The following is a 25,433-nucleotide window of genomic DNA, read 5'->3' on the forward strand; positions in this document are numbered from 1 at the left end:
ACAACACATGACAACGCAACACTTCTTATTGGGACTTTGTTAAGGGCTATTAAATTGCATTTGACAACACATGACAATCCAACACCTCTTATTGGGACTTTGTTAAGGGCTATTAAATTACAATTGACAACACATGACAACACAGCACCTCTTATTGGGACTTTGTTAAGGGCTATTAAATTACAATTGACAACACATGACAACACAACACCTCTTATTGGGACTTTGTTAAGGGCTATTAAATTACAATTGACAACACATGACAACACAACACCTCTTATTGGGACTTTGTTAAGGGCTATTAAATTACAATTGACAACACATGACAACACAACACCTCTTATTGGGACTTTGTTAAGGGCTATTAAATTACAATTGACAACACATGACAACACAGCACCTCTTATTGGGACTTTGTTAAGGGCTATTAAATTACAATTGACAACACATGACAACGCAACACTTCTTATTGGGACTTTGTTAAGGGCTATTAAATTACAATTGACAACACATGACAACGCAACACTTCTTATTGGGACTTTGTTAAGGGCTATTAAATTACAATTGACAACACATGACAACACAACACCTCTTATTGGGACTTTGTTAAGGGCTATTAAATTACAATTGACAACACATGACAACGCAACACTTCTTATTGGGACTTTGTTAAGGGCTATTAAATTACAATTGACAACACATGACAACGCAACACTTCTTATTGGGACTTTGTTAAGGGCTATTAAATTGCATTTGACAACACATGACAATCCAACACCTCTTATTGGGACTTTGTTAAGGGCTATTAAATTACAATTGACAACACATGACAACACAGCACCTCTTATTGGGACTTTGTTAAGGGCTATTAAATTACAATTGACAACACATGACAACACAACACCTCTTATTGGGACTTTGTTAAGGACTATTAAATTACAATTGACAACACATGACAACACAACACCTCTTATTGGGACTTTGTTAACGGCTATTAAATTACAATTGACAACACATGACAACACAGCACCTCTTATTGGGACTTTGTTAAGGACTATTAAATTACAATTGACAACACATGACAACACAACACCTCTTATTGGGACTTTGTTAACGGCTATTAAATTACAATTGACAACACATGACAACACAACACCTCTTATTGGGACTTTGTTAAGGGCTATTAAATTACAATTGACAACACATGACAACACAACACCTCTTCTTGGGACTTTGTTAAGGGCTATTAAATTACAATTGACAACACATGACAACACAACACCTTTTATTGGGACTTTGTTAAGGGCTATTAAATTACAATTGACAACACATGACAACGCAACACCTCTTATTGGGACTTTGTTAAGGGCTATTAAATTACAATTGACAACACATGACAACACAACACCTCTTATTGGGACTTTGTTAAGGGCTATTAAATTACAATTGACAACACATGACAACACAACACCTCTTATTGGGACTTTGTTAAGGGCTATTAAATTACAATTGACAACACATGACAACGCAACACCTCTTATTGGGACTTTGTTAAGGGCTATTAAATTACAATTACAAATTAGTATAATATATTATACTTACTTACTTATAATTACAAAAGTATAATATAATATCCAATAGTCCAAGTTCTTTAAATATATTTACATTGTATATATATACATGGGTAAACAATATATATATGGGTAACTAATATTGACTATTTGGTATTTAATATACTTATACATGTATGTATCAATTGCAGTTTGTTTAACTTGCAAAAAGTCCCGAAAGGAACCATTTCAGAAATCCAATGGTTGTACATCACAATGTTGAACATATTTTAATACAATAGTAAACCTTAAGATCTACAATGCAGAGCAAAAGACCTATGTTGATAGCTGATTAAGGCATGCCAGTAAAACAAGCTTTGATGGAATTTCTAAATAGATGGTCAGTTTGAGACTGCTTGTTACATTGATACGTTGAGCGGAGAGGATCTTGCTAATTATTACGCAACATCTAAGAGTTACAAGTTTAACAAAATAACTTATGCAAAGCAGATGTTTGTCTGCAATAATAGGATTATGTTATCTGCAGAAAATAAAATAGCAAATTAAAGCAGGTTTCATAAAATTTTTCACTTGCATCACAATCAACTTGATATACACAATGCATGCATTGAATTCATTGTATATATCAAGTTTTGCCGTGGAGCGTATTAGTGGCAAAACTTGATATATACAATGCATGCATGGAATGCATGCATTGTATATATCAAGTTTTGCCACCCAGCATATAGCGGCCAAACTTGATATAAACAATGCATGCACTGTATATATCAAATTTTGCCACCATACGCTGCATGGCAAAAAAAAACATCCCAACAAAAGAAACATTGTGGATGTATAATATATATATATATATATATATATATATATATATATATATATATATATATATATATATATATATATATATATATATTGTTAGGTAACACATTACAATATAAAATAGTTTCATATAATTTAGTGTAATACTAAATTCTATTAATAATATTATTAAAATATATTAATAATATATATTAATTATATTGTATATTAATAATATTAATATTATATTGTACTGCAATGCAATTTAATGTTATGTTATAATATATCTTGATATAACTAGATGCAATAAAACAAAATATATCGAAATGCAGTATAATATATTATGCCATAATATATTATTGTTTTATGTAATATATTAAATTACAACATACCATGTTTTGCTATTGTTGTATGGCATAATTTGAAAATCATTACTAATTAAAATAAAACTATTGCCAATAAAAGAATTTTTTTATATCATAATATCATATAATGCATCGCATTATAAGAATATATATTATATTGGGTTATAATATAACCTAATATATGGTATACTGTACATGTAATATGGTACATGTATATCATATTGTACATGTAATATGGTACATGTTAGTGCTGAACGATAACACGGTATAATTTGATATGACGATATATTTCAGTGGATGATTTTATATTTGATCAGTTTTCAAGTCGATACGAATATCAAAGCCGATATTTTATCGAAATATCGGCGGATTTGAGTTTGCAAAATGAGGAGTTGTTTATTCTCTTTATTGTAATGAGGTGACAACTCCATTTTTTCAACTGATATTAACCACTATCCTCTCATATCGTTCATGTTAAAGCTTAACACTATATATCAAAAGAAGACAACTCCAATGTTCGATATTTTTCGATATTCGATATATTTTGAGACCAAATAATCGAATGTACATGCAAAGATATCGTGCAGCACTAGTACATGTATATCATATTTTACATGTAATATGTTACAAGTATATCATATATACATGGAATATGGTACATGTATATCATATTATATATGTAATATGGTACATGTATATCATAATGTACGTGTAATATGGTACATGTAGGGCCTATATCATAATGTACATGTAATATGATACTTGTATATCATATTATACATGTAATATGATACATGTACATCATATTGTACATGTAATATGATACACGTATATCATACTGTACATGTAATATGATACATGTATAATATGAGTATATGTAATATGATATAATAATTACATAGTATTATAGGATTATGTATAATGTGCGTTATATGTATATTATAATAGTGTTCACTACTTTTCACTTCCTGTATTGGACTCCCATTATTTTTACTGTATCTACCAGGGTTTGAGTATCAAAACATTGTTTTTAGCCAACTTTAATCCTCCGTATTAAATTTTAATACTTTGTATTAAAATTGTTAAAAAAAAGGAGTGAGCAACTCCTGGATGAGTTGGATTAGAGTTAGTGTATATTTACACTAACTGTAACCTAATACATGTATTTTAATTCATTATTATATTATTATATACACTAGCTGATTTTTATTAAGGTTTACCTTTTATTTTTATTTTATACTATTGATTATTAGAACATATTTAACTTCTACTCAGCAAGATTGTCATTAGATCCCTTTATGGGCTAAATGGTCTCAACATTATATAAAAAAATTGATAGCTTTTATTCAATCTAAGACAATAAACAACTAAACTCTAGAACAACATATACAAATTAGACATTCTCCAATTTCATCTTATGAAACAGTTTCTTGACGATTGTCGTGTGCGCTGTCAGATATGATATACCACATCTCATGCAAAGTCTTTAATTGATTGAGATTTACATTATATAATAAAACAAGAGTTTTGTGAAGTATTTAAACAGAAGGATGAACTATAGCAGAGCATCCGCCATAAATTTTAAAACCTTTTAATGTTTCCTTCAATTTTTTGATTTTGCCTTTGCGCTGTCGATTATTGTTTCTATAGGTAAGCTGGATTCCTCTGTATAGTTACTCTTGGTGATTAGGGACAGGAAGACTCACCAAACCAATTGACTTTAACACAATTTCTTAAACTGTCAATGCCTAAATTAAATAGTTAGAAGTTCCAATTTGGAAGAGTTCCAATCTGGACGATTTCCTAAAAACTTTCTCATCAGCTACCACAAACTCAACCAAAAACATTTTGTGTTTACTAAAAAGATAGTAATTATTTGAATTCCAGATTTCATAGATGAAAATAGCATTATGCAAACACGTTCCAGACACCATTGGCCCATTGCTACCAAACTGTCAAATCAGTAACCGTTTAGTCAACTTAATGCAATCTGATTGGTGGTCAAGGTATTTTGATAGCCAATCACCTTCACTTTTGTAGTATTTTGGATATTATAAGCGTATGAAAGATTTATAAATTTTAAAACATTGTTAGTTTGATGTCAATACCTTCTAAGGTTATCTGGCAAGGATGATGACATCACTCACATTTCTGTGTGTCGTTGCTGTACTAACGTCTCAGCTCGTAAACGCCAGCACCTGCGCTTCTAAAAGGAGTTGTTCAAGCTGTGTGAAAACAAAAACGTTTAATCCTCTTGCAGGTGTCGTTGGTGTGCTTTGGACAATAAATGTCACACATATGGGTCACTTGCAAACCCTTGTACCATAGATATGAATGTCAAACGCCAATCTAACTGTGACAGACTTGAGGAAATCAGCACCGACTACAAGAAAGAACTGGCATATGAGCAGGTGTTTCTCGCAGCTGCCGCTTATAGCGATGAGCCGAAAGTTTGTGTTAAAAAACTCAAAGCTGGTCGTAGCACTTTACCAAATGACATTGACATAGTCGAAATTATAGCAAGACAATGTGACGATACTATTTTCAAATACAAAGAATGCGCAGCAATTATTGGGTTATTAGTCAGTCGGAAGTCGATATACGTGTCTTTCAGAGGAACCACTTCACTTACCCCTCAGCTTATTATTGAAGGTTTGAGCATATTGTTTAAATTCAAGCTGAAATATGGAAAAGGACATGTGCAAAAGTATTTTCTTACAGCCTATCAAAAATTAAGCTGTCTTGAACCACGAGTTATGAATTTGTTGGAGCAGTATCCTGACTTCACAGTACATTTCAGCGGCCACTCTCTGGGTGGTGCTTTGGCTTCGATCGCAGCATTTACGTTTTCTCAAAAAGGGCTGTTAGACAGAAAAAGAATTAAGTTATATACCTATGGCATGCCTCGAGCTGGTGACAAACTCTATGCGTTGGAATTCCGTGAAAAGGTCTACGAAAGCTTCAGGGTCGTCAACTACAAGGATTGTATTACACATTTTCCTACGTGCCAGATATCCTGTATAGCTGAGGGAGCTACTGGTCCTTACCAGCATCACACCGAAGTGTTCTATGACACCTCTAACATGCGTCCAGAATCTTCCTTCAGGGTCTGTAACAGCAATGAAGATGCCACATGCAGCCACAAATATCAAGGACCTATCGCGACAGTTGCAAATTCGCTTGTCTGTACAGAATACCACACAACATATTTTGGGATTCTTGTAGGCAAATACTGTGACAAAACTATGAACAAAAGACGCAAACGCTCGGATGTGTCAGATATGTCACATCTTTTAAGCAGCGAATACTGTTCAGTTCTGCAGAAAAGAAACGACAGTTGGTTTGTCTTTTCTAACGTAGTAACTAATATTACCGAAGCTAGTAACACAAGTACAAATGATACTAGCAGCGTTAGCGACTCCCTGACAACTGTTGTTAGACATCACTCTACGAGTACGACCAGCCTGGCCTACCAGGTAGTGCCACAAATGCTCCTAATGATCACGGCTTCCACGTATATTCATATGTAATGTAATCCTGTTCAACCTCTGATAGAGCAAAATTTTATGAGAATGATTAGAAACATAACTTTTGGTGCAGTTAGATATTTTGGTGAGTTTGGTTACATCATAGACCTATTACCTATACAAGTATAGGCAATAGGTCTATGGGTTACATGCACAACTCTATTAACTCTATGATAGCATAATTGTTATATGATTATCTACCGTAGTTTCATCAACGCTCTCTCTCTCAGCTTGCGGGAGACATTTCACTGATTTTACCATTTTCTTTTAATTTTTACAATATAGTTCCTTCAGAAAGTTTGTGTAACAATGCTGATGCACCATAAATTTATTCTTTTTTTAATTTTGCAAGATCCATTTCCCTGATTAAACTTATTTTTACAAATTTTTTAATTTTCAATATATATTAAACCAACTTCTATCACTTGTTGTTGATCTTACTTAATTTAGTCAACTGTTGCATTATTTTCAAGCTATATAAATTCAGAAGATGCCGCAATATGCACCCAACTTGTTATGATTGCTCATAGAAAGCTTGTTAATCGATATCTCTATTTAGAACAAAAAGATTTTCAATCAAATTTTGCACTATTGGTCAAATCTTTTATAGATGTAGCCCACTCAGTATGGCTATAAATAGCTTGTTAACACTGACTTTCTATGAATTCTGCCTATTATTTACAGTTCTATGGTGCCGCAATAACACTTTTCTGACCAAATTTTCAGCACCAAAGTAATTGCTAAGTTACCAAACGGCGATACTGTAGCGACACATCCTCATGCACATAGGCCTTCTTTTCCTGTTGCTTTGTATGCAGACATAGGCCTTGACATAATGTGTCACACAACCATCATTCCACGATAGTGCCCTATGAAACATAATGCTCCGGCATTGATGCATCTGGATGCTGCTACACCATCTATGTATGGGAACTTAGTATTAGATCATAAAAATAGGCCGACATGTCTGAAACTTTAAACTAGTCTACTAACAGTACATTATCATAAACTCACTACAAGCAACGCCAACTCATATCTAGCTTGATTTCAGATTCACAGATAAGGCATGGCAGCAGTTTTCATCTAGGAAAATGAAACAGTCACATCTACCAAACATCTATAGGTTTAAGACTCATTTAGTAGATGCTGCTTTCCTAGTAAGCCATAAGGATTTGTGATTATCTAGGTATGTATTGCACTTCCCAATAGATCTGAGATCCAACGGATTATCGGTTGTTAGTTGTATGTGAATAGTATGTTTATTTGATATATATGCATATACCGATATATCGTGAATCTAAAATGAAATTAAATGAAGAGTAAATAATAATAAAAGAGGCAACAGCAAACTGGATAGCAAGTGAGAGTAGCATAGGAGATGTATAAAAACTCACAATAATATGTAGCAGATAAGCGTTAACAATAAAATATAATTTGATATAAATTAGTATATAACAGATAAAAGCAGAAATGTGCATATACTTGAATAAGACAGCTAAAAACAAAGCATCAACTATATGAACGATAAATAAGTAAAAAGCCATTCTGTATAATAATGATATTAAAGTAAAAATCATTACCTTGCTACATTCTCTCAGGAAATGCAAAAAGAATTGCCCTGGTTGTGTTATAACGTGATAAATATTCTTGGTCGTGCTTTATGACTTTAGTTTACTTTAGGAATACTGGCAAATATGATAAGTGTAAAACACTAGTTACCAGCTTGAGGGGTACAAGATAAATGCTTCAGGTGGTCCAAAATTAGAACAGTGTTGCTGCCAATTGCTAATGGATTATACTTCCGATTATAAACCAAATACACAAATGTTGAAATAATATTAAAAACACATAAAATGAGGAAACGGTTTTTTTTAAATCACAACTTTGTGGTCAAAATTGCCTTGTTTGTTGTTTCTTGAGAACAGCTGATAGACTGGAACAGTGAGTAAACATGTATTATTATGTGCATAGCAAAATAAATTGCTGAATCTAACAAGGTAAGCTGATTTTGATAACAGCGGTAACTTTGACAAAGGAGCAACTGCACTTGCACTTCTGTCTCTCAATGCTGTTAAAAAGTGCCCATAGCTGCTGTAGTGTGCAGGCAGACTTTAAGTTCTCTAGAAATATAAGTGCATACGTACTAGCTAGACATTTAAGAGCAAGTAGTACAAGGAAAATAGTCTCGTCAGTCTTATATAGTATTGTAAAGGCCTGACTCCAGTAGCTGAGTCAGCTTTACCACACTAACAGGTAGATGTAACCCAGACTTCTGATACACCTTATCTGGGGCTGGCCTGACATGTCCAAAGAGTCAGGCCAGTGTAAAACAAGTGTCTAGCAGTCAGGCTACTCAGAAACCAAGTTAGCCTGCCTTCTGCCTTTAAAGATGTGGTTGCGTCAAAAAGGTCGATTTAATGAAATTAAGACCCATAAAAGGCTAAAACATCAGCTACAATTTGATGCCATTTTTGTCTTTGTAGATCAACTCTGTCCAGAGATATATGTGTTTGAATGAGGCCCTCTTTTAAGAAGCTCACGTTCTAGCGGGTGCTTCTTTCGTGACGTCACTAGTGATACATCTGAAAAGAAACTATGATCGATAAATATAAGGTCGCTTCATTAGCCAATCATCAGCGCGAAATTTTTATACAAGTCGTAATAAATGTTATCACTCGTAAAACGCGTTGTTTGTGATCTCAAATTTAGGGATTTTACTCTATTATTAAATCGCATGGACATCGATATTTACTAAATTAATTAACATCGTTACTTTAATGAATTACTCGATCGACACATTTTATTGGCGAACAACATAATTGTAAAAATTGCTGTGAAGTTACTGCAAAGGTGACTCCGAGTTTTCTGGGCATCAGGTGGTTAAAGTGCTACGAAGGAAGAACGGAGAATGGAGGTAAATTTATGTTTTACTTTGAGTCTCCTATAGATATACTGTTGAGTTTACATTCAGATTATATTTCCCTGTTTGAGGCTAAAATGTAATTTCTTGCGCGTGCGAGATACGTATGTACAGTGAGTTCTTGACGGCTTCTTTTTAATCCATAGCATCTAGCAATACAATGGCTTAGATTGATGAATATACTAAAGGTAATATTTTTAGTACTCATTAATACATGTACTAATTAATAAAATTATAACTATTTGCTACCACTAATCATCGTTTTATAATTTTTTATCGGCTCACCTAGCTACATTTGCTTCAATTTTTCTGTGGCAGTTTTATCTAGTAAATTAGATTTATGATTTGACTTTAGATGTTCACTTCTCACTTGTGGAAAGTGAAGAAAATCGATTGATCAATGCAAATCTTTAACTTCCAGAACCAAAGCTTCGAATCGTTGGCTTGGCATACTTACGCCTTTGTTAAACATTTATTCGTTTTTAAAATTACACTCGCAATCTCTCTAACTCCCAATTTGAAAGCTTTCAGTAGATATGAGTTAGAATGACATATCTATGAATGACATATATTTATTGCATTTGTTTTACTGATTACAGGATGTTTATGTGGTCCCACCCGCCAAAGCAGCTTTGTCAGTGTGGAAACTGCCATAAATGGGAAAGAGAGACTTGAATGTGTGCTGCATAAACCATGATGTTTTGTTTAAGTTTGCTGCAGTAGATGAATTTGTCTTATTGTATTAGCTAAAACTATGTGAGTGGCCACGACTTGATGAATATTTTTAATAAAAGCTTTATGCCGAGATGAAAATTTTTTTGCTTTAAAAATTATATAATAAAATAATATTGTTGAAGATAATGCAAAACATGATTTGCAGAATATTGTAGTGAATTGGATATGGTACATTATATGGATGTCCGCAGAACTGGAGAATGTGATTTCAAATCCAGTTTGCAGCAGATTTAGTATCCTTAAAACTCTATCCCTATGTATATTCTTTTCAAAGACAGCTTGCTTATTTTACTTACGGTAGTAAGAAACTAGTTTTTGGTGTGGGCAATGATATACAGCCCACCCCCAGAATAGGCGGCGGGCATAATGTGGGCGGGGCTTTTGGGAGGCTGTATATTGTTATTGTGGGTAGCGACGGAACTGTGCCGATACAAAGACCTTATTCTACATAGTTTGCTTGACAGAATTACCATAGACCGGCAGAATTGGTAGTCAGTACTCAAATATTTAAACAGCATTTGGAGAAAGTGAGTAAGACAAATTTTCAATTTTCATTATTTGAGGCCTTTGAAACATTTATAATATTGTATCTGTAGCTGGATTTAAAATTTTATTCTAGCCAACATGAGCAAATACAAAATAAAATATATGCCAATAGAGCCACGTAGTACTAGACTTTTATCGCAAATAGCCGATGTGAATACGAGTTATATTGACAGATGTATCACGCGTGACATCATTTTGGGCAAGTCTGGGCATGTTTTTTTATGCCTGAGCGTTTTTACAGCGATCAGATTTTTTCGATTTTAATCTTCAAATATCTTGGCAGTGAGATCGCTTAACACAACAAACAACATATCAACTGATAGAGAAAAAAAATGTTTCTTTTAAGATCAACTCAAATTTGACGCAACCACATCTTTAACTAGTCTATGTCTACTAGTTGCTCGCTCTAGAACCTCATCTCTTATGCCATTGAATATCTGATCGGGTCTATTTGAAGCGTAGACCAATCCCTAGCCCTATAGATCAGCCCCGGCAGTTCCGTCTGGTGCTTGATCGAAGCCTGCTTTCTGCAACTAATAAGCCACCCAGGCAGGCATCAATACGATCAGTTCCGTTAAAGTATAATTATTCCGTTTATTGTGTTAGTCTTTAATACATGCGTACAGTAGCATAAAAGTATACCAAGAGAGCCAGTGCAACTCATGCACTAGCTTATATAGCAATGTTAGTTCCGAGTACTATTCTATATATGCCCATAAAAGGAATGCACTATTGATAAGCACGTGGCATAAGCAATAGACAATATACAATGATTAAATAACTACATATTGACAAGCTCGGGCAATTAGCCCTATTATTCTATACAAATTCTATACATGAGTCTATACTATTGATAAAACATATAAATGGCAATTAATGAATACACAAATAAATCAGTCCTTCACAGTACTTTGTAAATATTAGACTCTCATAGCATTGTGAAAGCACACAATATTAAGGGAGAGAATAAACATTTTTTAAAGCATGCCTAAGGAGTTTGTGCTACGTTTAAACAAGACGTCTATAGAAATCTTAACTAAGCAATAAAACTAATGATTTGCTTTTTTTACATTATAGTAATTCACTAGTGTTACATGCTACGAATTTTTGAGCTTCGAAGTTGTGGCTTTGATCGTAGAAATGAGGAGGACGGATTTACATGATACAAAGGAGTGGTCACACAACTTGCAATTATTCGTAGCTGAAGAGTTTACGTGCTACGAAGAAACTGTCGCACAACTCGGCGTTTTCTATACTAGTCTGTTGCACTTTTATCTACAATGGGTGTATAATTTATATTGCGGCTGACATTCCTAAAATGTGTCTAAAGTCAAATTTCAAGGCATGTAAGAAATTTTTCTTTAAAATTCGGAGTTGATATTTTTTATTTCGGAGATAACATTTTTAAAACACATGCATTAAAAACAGAGATGCTGTAATGACGTCACTAATGAAGACGATGAAAATCCAACCTCCGATCGCAAAGATTCGTGCAATAAAATGAATATTGATGTTTACATGATACGTAGTACTTCGTTGTTGCTACGATGTTTTCAAAAATACCTCCCTTGAAACAGAGGTTTGAATCGCTTCGAAGAATTAAAGATTCAACATTTTAAACCATTTACATTCTACGAAGACGAAAAATACGACAACACTTCGTAGCATGTAACGCTAGTGAAAGTCACAGTGTGTGCTAACACTGAGTGCTAATGACTTTACCAGCCTTACAGTTAGCTGAGTCAGCTCATCCTTATACGGCGCACCCTCGGAATACAATGTTGATCCGTTCCAGGATTGGCATCGTATGTTGAAAAATTCATATGAAGGGGTATAGAGACCATTGTAATTATACAATGCAAAGATCCCCTAGTAAAAATTATCAAAAAAATTTTTTAAAAAGTGTACATATTGAAGATTAGTAACAAAATATTATGTTAATTTTAGTAATTATAGTTAGCTACAATAACTGTATTGTATTTAGTATATTTTAATGGTTATGATCTGCAAAAGAATGCAAAATTATAATGTATGTACCAAATTCAGTATGTAAGGTAAAAAGTTCTTACCTTTTATATATATGAGCAATCTTTATTGGGGTAATCAATAATCATATTTTACAACATGTTTTCCACAAGGTACCACAGCAAGTAAACTAACTAAAAAGCAGTGTACAACAGAAAAAAACAAAAAAGAACAACACAAGAAAAACTATAGTCTAACTAAAAAACTAATGAATAGTCTAACTAATATAATAATGTTGGAACTGAAAGCATATAATATGCAAAAAGCAAGCTTGAGGACTAGTATGAGTATTGTTTAAACAAAAAGTGGACAAATCAAAGCTTTGTGAAAATAGTTATGCATATCTATGACAACAAATGTCTAGTTATGAAAACAGCGTATAATATAAAATTGTCAAAATAGGTAAGGCTAGATGGTGAATGGTATTATTGGTCAGAGGATAGTAGGTTTAGTTTGAGTTTTGTTTTAAGATAGCAGAGGAAAAGTTCTTAAATGAGTGCAGAGATTATTAAATGAATTTAGCAGGTTATTGTTGAGTTTGTTGTGGTTTATGGTTTATGGCACTAGGTAATCTGAATCTGGTCTTGGTCTTGGTACCTTCAAGAAGTATGTACAACATAAACTTTGAATTCACTTCAAATAAGTTTAGCTTACTAAACACACACTTAAAGCTAAGTGTTAGTATGTATTTTTAACTATTTGTAGCTAGTTATATATGAGTTACATACATATGATGATTTTTATTTACTGAGTAGAAAACAGGCCCTCCTGCAAAGACATGGTTAAACAAGAAAATAAAACATAAAATCAAAGTGGAATAAATAAAATATAAAATGAAATGAATAAAACATTAAAACTATGCCACACAAAGAAGATATATAATGATATACATTATACATGCATTGTACAATATTGTTTTTATGTACCAGTTCACATCAGTAAATTAAACACTTGAAATTTTGTGCCGACGTAGGTTTTCCTGTTTCTTCTATTTCCTCGCTACCACTAAATGGTTGCTTCTCTTGAATGCTGATCCTGTGCATGGCCTCCAACTCCTTCAAGTCGTCAGTCGTAAGCTTTCCCTTGTGCTTGCTTTAATGGAGTTCTTGTTTTTAATAATAATTGCAATTGTTGATTGGTTGCGACCATATTCCTGGGCAATATTAACAATACGGGCGCCTTTTCCTTATTTATTTATGAACTCCAACTTCGTTAAAGACGAAATAATTTTTCTTTGTTTTGTAAGGTTCGTATCGGTCTCAGATTCTATAGCTAACGAATTAAATATAGATACTAGTGGTTATATACGCATGCTGAACAAAAGTTTATTGTAAAACGGAGTATAACGCTAAAAATGAATATTTGCTCTCGCTTATGTACTTTTCACAAAATTTCCCACGTGGAATGCTGACTTGAAAGAAGTCAGTCATCGTGTCTCTTCTAAAGGTTGTAAAAATGTTTTTGGCGAACCGCATTTCGGCGTCTTTGTTATTTCGATGTATGTAATAAGCACACCAACTGCCAAATTTGAACTCGGGCAAACATTTTCTTGAATTTGTATGGTGAAACAAAATTCGTATGATGAGGTGAAAACCTCACCGTGTTCAACTTTGTAAGGTGAAAGAATTGTATACCAGGGTAATCGTATCCTGAGGGTGCACTGTTTTATAATGTTACCTATGCTAGCTATGTTGTATCAGTCACTTACACACATCCTACACATGCAGTTGACACTTAATATAACCTTATTACACTGAAAAATACTGGCTTTATGATATGGTGTCAAGACAGGATTTTTGAGGAGAACAAAAAAGAAACATGGCAGAGGAAGGGTTGAAACCATCGACAAGTTTTGTAAATTCTACAGACAAGCTTAGCGAGACTAGTAAAAGTTGGAAAGCATGGCTCGAGCAATATGAGTTTTACATGATAGCAACAGAAAAGACTAAATAGGATGGAGAAATACAAGTAGTGACTTCATTGACACTTCTTGGTGCACAAGGCTAAGAAATATTCTGGACACTGAACATAGCAGACCGAAAAGACATTGCAGAAGTAAAGAAAGTGTTCACTGAACACTTCAACCCTCAAGTAAAGACAGTCTTTGAGTGATTCAAATTTCACACCACAGTTCAGAAGCAAGGTGAGCCATTTGAAAGCTTTGTGACAGCGCTGAGAAATCTCATCGCAACTTGTGAATTCTATGCTGATGAGAAAGACAAGCACTATTGGACAGAATCGTAGCAGGTATGTCAACTAAGTCGGTTTGTGAGGATATATTCTACTTGCGGGACAATCCTGCATCACAGGAGGTTATCTCAGTATGCCAACATAAAGAGGCTACAACACAATACCTCAGAGAAATGAACCCTCCCCTTCCCCTCCCCTTCCCCTCCCCTTCCTCCCTCTTTCCTCCCCCTTCCCCCCTCTTCCCCCTTCCGCTCTTCTCTCTCCTTTCCCCCCTTTCCCTTCCCCCCTTCCCCCCTGACAGATGCTGTTAATGACATACGAAGTGTCGTATCTCCACAACAGAAAGCCCAAACCCACAATCAAATAGACAATATAGAACTGGGACATTACAAACGATAAAGAACTGTAAATACTGTGCTATGAACATCAACGAGATAGGTGCTCGGCTTACAGAAAGGTGTGTCGAAAATGCTCCCGTAAAAATCACTTTCTACTTTTCTACTGTGTCTCCAGCATTAACATTGTTATGTTCCGATACCTCATTGGCAGTGTTGTTACTGTCATCTCGTGTAGTGGAAGTGATGTCGCATGCAATGCATGCGACATCACTTCCACTACACGAGATGACAGTAACAACACTGCCAATAAGATATCGGAACATAACAATGTTGATGCTGGAGACACAGCATTCACCATCAATGACGAAAGAGAATGGACAATCAACGCTAAGTGCAATAGTAGGCCATTAAGGTTAAAAGTGTACACAGGAGCATCATGTAATGTAATTTCACAGACTGTACTAGACAGCTTAAATAGTCAGGTGACAATTGTCAAGCATGCTAGATCATTAGTGTCTTTTAGTGGACATGCAATTGATGTATTAGGCAAGGTTATGTTACTGGTGGATGTTAGCAATAAGTATCATACAGTGGAGTTTATAGTTGTAAAAGCTGATACAAACATGGCAACTTTATCGGGGCTGCCCAGTTGCATTGAGCTTGGATTGGTTAATAGGGCTTACTCCGTTACAGATAGGGTAGTTAAACAATACACTGATGTGTTCAATGGTCTTAGCAGGTTGCTATGTAAGCATGCTTTGCAGCTAAAAGAGAATGCTCAGTCTGTTATACAAAGTGCTAGAATGGTCCTATTTAGACGAAGAGATAAACTAAAGTTCACGTTACAAGATATGGAAAGTGAGGGCACAATAGCTAAAGTAAGACAGGCAACTGACTGGGTGCACTCTATAGTAAACATACTAAAACCTGACTGGTCACTCAGAATTGGTTTAGACCCTATACAGTTAAACAAAAATCTAAAACATGAACATTTTGCATTATCAACAGCTAGTGAAATCTGCTAAACTTTCAGCCTCGAGTATTCACTGCATTAGATGCAACCTCAGGATTTTTGTAGAATGAATTAGATGAGGCCAGTAGTTTGTTGACGATGTTTACCACTCCATTTGGTAGATATCGGTTTCTTACACTGCCTTACGGGATATCCTCGAGTCCTGAGATATTCTGTCAAACCGTGTTGGAATTATTTGTAGACATTGAAGAAGTGGAATGCTACGTAGTTGATTGGTTGATTCATGCAGTGACTGAGACCGAACATGATAAAATCTTAGATTTGGTGTTGCAGAGATGCAGGGATTGTAATCTGAAATTGAAAGAGTCAAAATGTAATTTTAGGAAGTTTGAGTTGAAATATCTAGGTCACATTATAGGCAATGGTACTATCAGAGCCGATGTTCGTAAGATGGAGGCAATTACAAAAATTCCAAAACCAAAGGGTAAAGATGACGTCAGTAGGTTCTTAAGAATGACCACATATCTGGCTAAGTTCTGTGCGAATCGGTCGGAAGTTACCACCCAATGCGCAAGCTAACTAAAAAGGGTGTAGAATTGTCCTGGAGCAAAGCGGCTGGGCAGGCATTTGAGAAACTAAAATTCCTTGTATCATCTAGCCCAACGCTAAAAATGTTTGATCCGGAGTTGCTAGTTACTCTGTCAGTTGATGCCAGTCAGTTTGGTGTGAGAGCAGTAATAATGCATGCAGGCCAACCAATAGAATATGCCAGTTGCTCCCTTACGGAAACTCAGAGAAAATATGCACAAATTGAGAAAGAATACATTGCGGTTCAATATGGTCTGAGAAGGTTTCATCAGTACATATACGGCCAGCATGTCATAGTAGAAACAGATCATCTTCCACTAATTGGAATTAGGAAGAAAGGTTTAAATGAGCTTAGCCCTAGATCGATGCGTATGAGACTACGTAATCAAGGATACCATTACACTTTAATTCATAAACCAGGTAAAGACCTAATTTTGGCTGATACATTGTCCCGCGCATTTCTCCCTAGCTACGGTGCCGAGGCTAATAAACTTGAAGCTTGAATGACTAAATCATGATCAGATTCAATAACAACAGTCATTATCTCACAAACTCTGTTCAAGGAAAAGTTGAGTCAGGCAACAAAACTAGATCCTGCAATGCAGATACTGGCGTCATACTTAGAGCACGGTTGGCCAATGACTAAACAAGCTTGCCTTGAGTTGCTAAAATCTTATTGGAATGTAAAATCTGATCTCACAATGCATGATGACCTACTGCTGTGCCGAGCCCAGATTGTTATTCTTATAGCAATGAGGAAACTGGTGTTGGATCAAATACATGCGGGTCACATGGGAGTTGGTAAATGCTCTGAGCGAGCCAAAAGTGCAGTTTATTGGCCAGGCTAATTAGGTCAGATTAGAAATTTGGTAGAATCTTGTTCTGTTTGTCAGGAAAACATGAGATCAAACAGCCAGTATATACCCTATGCAGTCAGTTAGTATAGATATTTTCCACCTGGATGGCAACGATTATTTGATAACAGTGGATCGATCTCGAAGTAGTCCATCTGCTATCAATTAAAAATTTCTCGGTCTTTAGAAGTCATAGATTTACTAAAAAGGCAGTTGAACAAATTTGGTCAGCCTGAAACCTTGGTCAGCGACAATGCGTCATATTTCACATCTTATGAATTTAAATGCTACGTTGAGGATAACACATAACTTCCTCTCCCGGCCATTCACGCTCTAATGGGTTGGCCAAACGCATGAATCAAATCATCAAAAACCGTCTCAGAAAAGCGTTGATATCTGGTCAGACGTTGTGTGATGTTTTAGCCACCTCATGGTCAACTCTATTGGGTGACCAACTCCTATCCCCAGCAATTTTGCTACAGGTCCGAAATTTAAGAGGACAATTACATTGACTACCCCACCAACTGAAACCCCAAGGACTACATCTAGGGGAAATACACAATCGCTTTGTTAAAAAACAATTACAAGCTATATTTCAGAACAACACAGCTACCCTTCCCATTGAGTAAACTGGTGTAAACTAGGCCATAGAAGGTGAGCAGAAGGTGTTATTGTTGAACACGCGAAAATGCCTCGAAGTTACTACATCAGATTAGCGGATTGCAAAGTTTTCAGGCGCAACATAAAGGCTCTGAGACCTAACCGGTCTTCTCATACTTATAAAAAAACTTGATTAATGATAACATTGAAAAAACATCAGAGACTCGTTGAAAGTACTAATTCTGATAAAACTTTGGTTCTGGTCCAGACTGCTCTGCAAGGTCAGCTGGCTGTTGTTCCCAATTCTATCGAATAGATTAGGATTAGTTGCATCGACAGGTGCAACCAATCCTACTCAAATGAGTTCAAGCTTTTCCTCAGTTGTCAATAGGATGGGAGTGTCCAAACCACCCAATCGTTTAGGCTTCTCTTGATTAGGACAAATTAGTGTAAGCTACATCTACCATATTTTTATGGTTTTTCATTTAAAGAGTCACGTTGTGTTTTGGTGTGGTTTTTTACAAGGAGTCAATGTTGTACCAAAAATCAGTTTTTTGTACAATTGTGTTTTTGCAATCAACTTCTAGTGTTTAGGCAATCAACTTCTATTATTTTAAACTGTTATGCAGATATGGTATTTTCCGTTGAGTGTCTGACTTGTGATATTTTTAGAGCAGTTTGAAGTGTAACAATAACTAAAAGAGGAAGATGTCACAGTGTTTGCTCACACTGAGTGCTAATGACTTTACCAGCCTTACAGTTAGCTGAGTCAGCTCATCCTTATAATTATAAGATTACTTATGCTAGCTATGTTTCATCAGTCTCTTACACACATCCTACACATGCAGTTGACACAATATAACCTTATTACACTGACAAATACAGGCTTTATAATTGTAATGAAAATTGGTACTGAGGGTTTAGAATTTTCTAGAATTCTTAGGAGCTTTGGCTACTCCTTTTTCAAACCTGAGGAATAGCATTGCGCAACACTTATGGTACCGTAAACCGGGGTTACTTTAGCCAGCCGGGGTTACTTTGGCCATTTGCAAAAAAATATAACAGATTTTTCTGAGGAATTTATTATAATTTTTAAGCATATTTTAATTATATGTATGTGTTAAGTGTATATTTGTGTACATTATTCATAAAATAAAACTTGGTTACTCATTCACTGCATTCCTGAAATCAGCCATATTGGAACTTCCTGTTTGAGCACATGGGTTTCATGCTCTGGAAACTTTTATCTACTTTCAGACTTTAGAGAGGTTCAGACCATTTCTTTTAGTACATAAGGATACTTTGGTATGTTTTCAGAGATATTATTGCAAACAATAGCTTTAAACATATATATTTTTGTTAAAAAAAATAATTGGTATTTATTATATCCAGTTTGTGTGTCAAATGGGGTTACTTTGGCCACGGCCAAAGTAACCCCATTGGTACTTGCCCAACATATCATTGCCATTACATGATATATTTAACTAACATAAGACTAGTGTATGTTTGATCAAACAAGTAATATTTGGGCAATATATATTACAGAAACAAACATGCCAAGAAGATATCAGAGAAACCCATCGTCCAGAAAATACGGGAACTCAGAGGAGAACATTGAAGCGGCGTTAAGAGATTTGGCAGCTGGAAAATCCCAACGCGATGTTGCCAAGAAATATAATATTTGTAGAGGAACGCTGCAAAACAAAGCAGCAGGGAAACATAAGTTGAAGCCAGGGCGCCAAGTTGTATTGACACCAGTAGAAGAGACGACAATTGTGGACCATGTTGAGAAGATTGCTCAATGGGGATTTCCATTGGATAAAACAGGTTGGCTTTGCAGGCCCTCTCCATATCACTACTTATCAAACTTATTTGCATTACACACATTGTAGACCTAGCAGAAATTATATCCTAATCCCTCACTATTCTATACCTTTAAATATTATATTGCATTCTGTTACAGACCTCCAGATGCTAGTAAAAACTTATCTGGATAAGTGTGGCAGGATTGTTAATAGGTTCACCAATAACTATCCCGGGGATGAATGGTGTCTCAGTTTTATGTCCCGACACAAAAATCGATTGTCTCACAGATTATGCCAGAACATCTCACCAAAGCGTGCAGGGGTTAATCCTGATAGTGTGAAGGAATATTTCAAAAATCTTGAAGAAACGCTCAAGGATATTCCTCTAGGAAATATTGTTAATTACAACGAAACGAATCTAACAGACGACCCGGGCTGCAGCAATGCAGAGCCTTCAAATAAATCAACGTTGCAAAAGCGCAAGAAACGACAGAGAGAACCCTCTTCCAGTGAGAGCGACTCGGAGCCCCAGTCGGCCACGGACTTAACAGATTCTGACGAGTGCGATGATGTAAATGTTTCGGATGAAGAGGTCGACCTGAGCGACCCGAAGGAAGGAGATTTTCTTCTTATCACCTATAAGTTAAAAAAGTCAACTAAGAATTATGTGGGAAAAGTTGAAGAAGTAAAAGATGACTGTTATAGCATGATGTACTTGCGAAAATGTCCATCGTCTGCTAGGAGATTTACATTCCCACCCACAGCTGATGTGGACACCATCACAAACGAGCAGATTTTGCTGAAGCTTGACATGCCAGTTATCAAAAGAGGTGTTTTTGAATTCAACATGACATTTAGTGGAATGTTTATTCAGTGATGGTAGGCCTACTTGGGCATCAAAGTACCTTCTTGACATTTGATATAGACTAGCTTGAATTTTTTTACTATATGTGCATAATATGTCTCATTGTAATCTTTTTCCATATTTGTGAACTATATTGTTTTTTTAAAACTTTGTAGATGGTCAATGTAACCCCTCGGTACCACTTACTTTAGCCACTAATGAAAATTAATAATTCGGCCAAAGTAACCCCGCAAGCCGGGTTACTTTGGCCACCTGTTCCCAAATAAAAAATAAGGACATCTAGTAACTTCTTGAGACTTTTAATGAGTGTACTACGTTCATACATTGCTAGGCTTCATTTAGCAACCAAAAAGCGCAACGTGCAGCTTCATACTTTTGATGGAATACCAAAAATAGGTCCGAAATGGATCAAAGTAACCCCGGTTTACGGTAGCTGTGCAAAAGGCGGAACTTTAGTGGGCTGATGTGGAAAGCTTTTGATTACACACCATTCCAATGCTCCTAGCAATGTTTCTTCCAGCAAGTCTTACCCTGCCCTTCAAGATGTGATCACATCAAATTCTCAAAGATTTTATCGCAAAATATAAATATTATTCTATTATTTGAGATTTTGTTTGTTGTTTTAAGGTATCTGACTGCCAGGAAGTTTCAAAATTAAAATTAAGAAAACTTGGCTGCAGTTAAAATGCCCAGAAGTGAAAGACGTGCCACCAATTTATAACTTCCCTCAAAATGATTTCGATAGTCGCATTTTCCGTTTATAAATGATAAAGTTAAAATGTGGCTTATTCTATAGCTAATCGGAATCAGGTACCAACTTGTTTACACAGCCTTTTGAGAAAACCACAGGAACAAATTTTAACCAACCTATCTTTAAATTATTTGAGACATAAAAATATATCTGAGGCTATATTTGAAGTTTTACTCCTACAATCATGAACAAATACATAATAAAATATATGTTAGTAGAGACGCATAGCACTGTAACTTGAACGCAATACCCAAGATCAATAAAGAGAGCGACAAACATGATGCGCGACTATTGATGTCATTTTGGGGGAAGTCGGGGCACGCCTTTCATTTCTGGCCATTTCACCCGCCATGAAGTTTTCTCACTTTCAATCTTGAAACATGGCAGTGAGATCAACTATAGCGATAAACAAAATCTCAAATGATAGATAAATATTCATAACTTATGATAAAATCTCCTACAACTTATTGCGAGCACATCTTTTAACACCTCATATAATCTGTCAACTACAAACTAAGATAAAGTCGGCTTCGCTAACTGACCATCTTAAAAGTTTTTTGTCTTTGTTGGCATGCCAGCATTTTAAGTGTCATAGAGGCCTAATGTAATAAGATAACATATAATATGCTCAGCAAAATTAATAATATACCATAATACATGTATATGCATATAGAAAATTTTTTAAGGGTATTGTACAGTCTCGTACACCTAATTTACAGGAAGTAATATGATGAGTAACATGCCAGGGAAGACAAATCAAAATGTGGAATGGAGTCACAGTGTATTGACATCCCAATGGTGTCACTATTATTGGTTTTACTCAGCGAGTGTTCTGATATGTAAGCAATCATTTGTTTTCTGCAGACTTACACCTTTAGCTATAACTCCTTCAAAAGCTTTAGGACAAATCCAACAGATTTCCTTCCTGAACACACTTTGTATTTGCCGGAATGCCAGAATTTTAAGTTCAAATATATCTGCTAGTCAACAAGAGTAAACAAGTAAGTTATTTATATGCTTTTATAGCATCATAGTTTTAGTAATTCTCATAGTTTTACATAAAATTTGCCTAATAATATTGACAATTGGCCAAAATATTGGCATTGAGTACAACACGTTTTTTAATATTGTGCAAATATATGTTGCAAATACCAGGTAAAATTGCTACAAGCTTCTACTTTTCTCTAAAATTTCGTTGTAAGTTATGTATTGATGCTTCGGGTAACATTTGATAGGCCCCGCCTACAATTTTCTGCTCATCATATGGTACATAGTCTAAGTAAATAATTTGCTTACTTTGTGGCACATTACCTACAGCAGGTAGGTAGAAATTGTAGCAAAACAACTTATGATCAGCTTGATCTGTAATATTAAATGTAGCAGAATGTGTAGCGGGGTGGATGAACCAATGCATTGTTTCCTTTTGAAGATTTTATCACAATATGCATTTTTTTTTGCTCTTTCAAAGGAGCTAGAAAATCTCATATCAAAAATAAAAAATTATATCAGATGTTCCTGTATTAAAAAATTATCAACCTGTAGACTACATTTATAGACATTTATCAATTTGTAGACTACGATAATCAACCTGTAGACTACAATTATCAACCTGTAGACTACAAGTATCAACCTATAAACTACAATTATCAACCTATAGACTACAAAGCTTTCAATTCTGATTATTAAAATATTCTCGAGTAGTCTAAAATATACCAAGTTGAGAACTGCAACGGGTACTGAAGCAGATACCTCAAGAGCAAATAACTCCTAAGCATTACTGTTGCTTTTTGTCTTTTAATTATAATTTACTATCTTTCTGTTCAAATTTTAAACAATATCAGTATGTAACTAATAATATAGACAATATTTTATATTTATTGCCTGTTAACATTGACTTGAGTGATAGTCATTCAAGAACCAAATTGAGAACTGCTTTTTATTGCATCTACCAAAGCAAGGAATTGATGGAACATGGTTTCTGGCAATATATAGCAGAAGAGGAAAGGATTAAACAACTCTCAGGTAATATTGGTGGTAAGAGAATACTCCAAGAGCATGAAGAGTAGATTCACCCAGTTATTCATGTATACAAGCAGATTGAACTCTCAAATAGCTCGGCAGAAACTGGATAAGTGGCAGCAAATATACAGGGGCACGTTGTGTGCCATTAGTGGCATGCTGATTTCAAATCTGAATATACGGTATGCGTGTGTAGGGTTAACCTAAATTCCTTTTACCACAATGTCCTCCTTCGCATAAAATTCTGAACATAGTTCCGGGCAAAAATGATGTGCAGTACCAAAAAAAATTCATGGTAGAAGTTGCATCATCTTGCAAATTTTCCTCATGACATCACTACTTACAAGTACAAGAGGGTTTTTGGAGCTATGCTCATCTTAAACACCCTAGCCTTAAAATATCGCCGAAGCTTAAATTGGACGGATGCCGAAGCCTTTTTGGACAGATGGCGCGACATCTTCCTGACAAATTCTAAAAATAACGGGCCAGTAGTTTTGAGCGCAAGAGCTTTTGCGTAAAAGAGGCGTGTCCTGTTTGAATACAAAAGCGCAAGCGGCAATGTTACGTATCTGTTCAAATCCATTTTAAACATTTCTGCACTTTGGTCACACCCATTTTGAAAGCATGCTGCTAAGCAAGACAGAAGTGTGTCACTATATTCTCTGGTGTAGAATTCTTCATGGTAATCCATAATGTGCAGTTGGCTGTTGAAACACATTTAGTGCAGTAGCTTCAGGTGTGCACAACTCCAGATCCCTATCATCCATACATTAAAAACATAGTGATTAAACTTTAATTCAAGTGCATAGAAATTGGCAAAGTCTACCAAAGGTCTCATACAATCTTCTATTTTTGGTGGAGCTCGTGTTTATGCCTTGAGCATACATGTGTATATACCTGTACTTACCTTACAGGTATTATTTATAGAAATCAACTTTAGAGTATATTCCTAAGTGCATTTAGTTAAAACCGCTAAAGTATATTTTATGTGCGCTGTGAAACACCGTGTAGGTAAATTTGTATATTTTGTGAAAATGCAATTACAACTTAAGCATAATTGTTTTGAACATATCAAAACTGGTCTTGGAGGTCATAGAAGCAACGTGCTACAAGTGAAACCACCCCTGTGCATCACTAATGCAAATGGTAAATATGCTGTCACTTGCTTCAAGAAAACTTTTCAAAATCACTTACGCAGAAAAGCCTCAAGTACGTAATAGGAAGAAAAGACCCAACTGTAGGAACATAACAAATAAAATGAATGCGATCGCACAAACAACCATTTAATTTTTAAAAAAGGATAACTGTTGTTTTAAAGATGGAATTTGTTACTAAGTTAATTTTAAGGTTATGATTTAGTTTACTTAATTGAAGTCTATCTGTATGTTAGTTTTCGTCATGTTAGGTGAATGCCTGTATTGCTTTACTTTGTATTTGGTTTTACACCATTTAAAGTATATCACTTTCAAATATATTACCAACATACACACTTTTACTTACCTTTCGTCATATATTCAGTTATATAACATTTTGTAGAGTAGGTTAAAATTTAGTGTTATAAACCATAACTTTAGCATCTTCAGCATCGTTGTATATTATAACAATGCTGTCTTGTATAACACTGCTGCCTTGGCTGTAGTACGACATTGCTGCCTCAGCTGTAGTTCAACACTGTTGCCTTGGCTGTAATATGACACTGCTGTCTTTGCTGTAGTTTAAAACTGCTGCTTTGGCTGTAGTAGGATCATGAAATCATTTTAGTTGTTACAAACCAAATAACAATTAATGGCCTACTAGTCTAAAGTACTTGGCTTGTGAACAACATGCTGTAGTTCAATTCCTAGAAAAAGCCACCGATCGTAACAGGAAGGTATCCAACCTTAAATTGCTTTCCACAATTGAACATGTCTTCGGTTGTCTATGTTTTCTGCCATTAGACCCGACATGTCTAGCTAATATCACA

Source organism: Watersipora subatra, chromosome 5 (assembly GCF_963576615.1).
Source record: "Watersipora subatra chromosome 5, tzWatSuba1.1, whole genome shotgun sequence".
Taxonomy (NCBI): Eukaryota; Metazoa; Bryozoa; class Gymnolaemata; order Cheilostomatida; family Watersiporidae; genus Watersipora; species Watersipora subatra.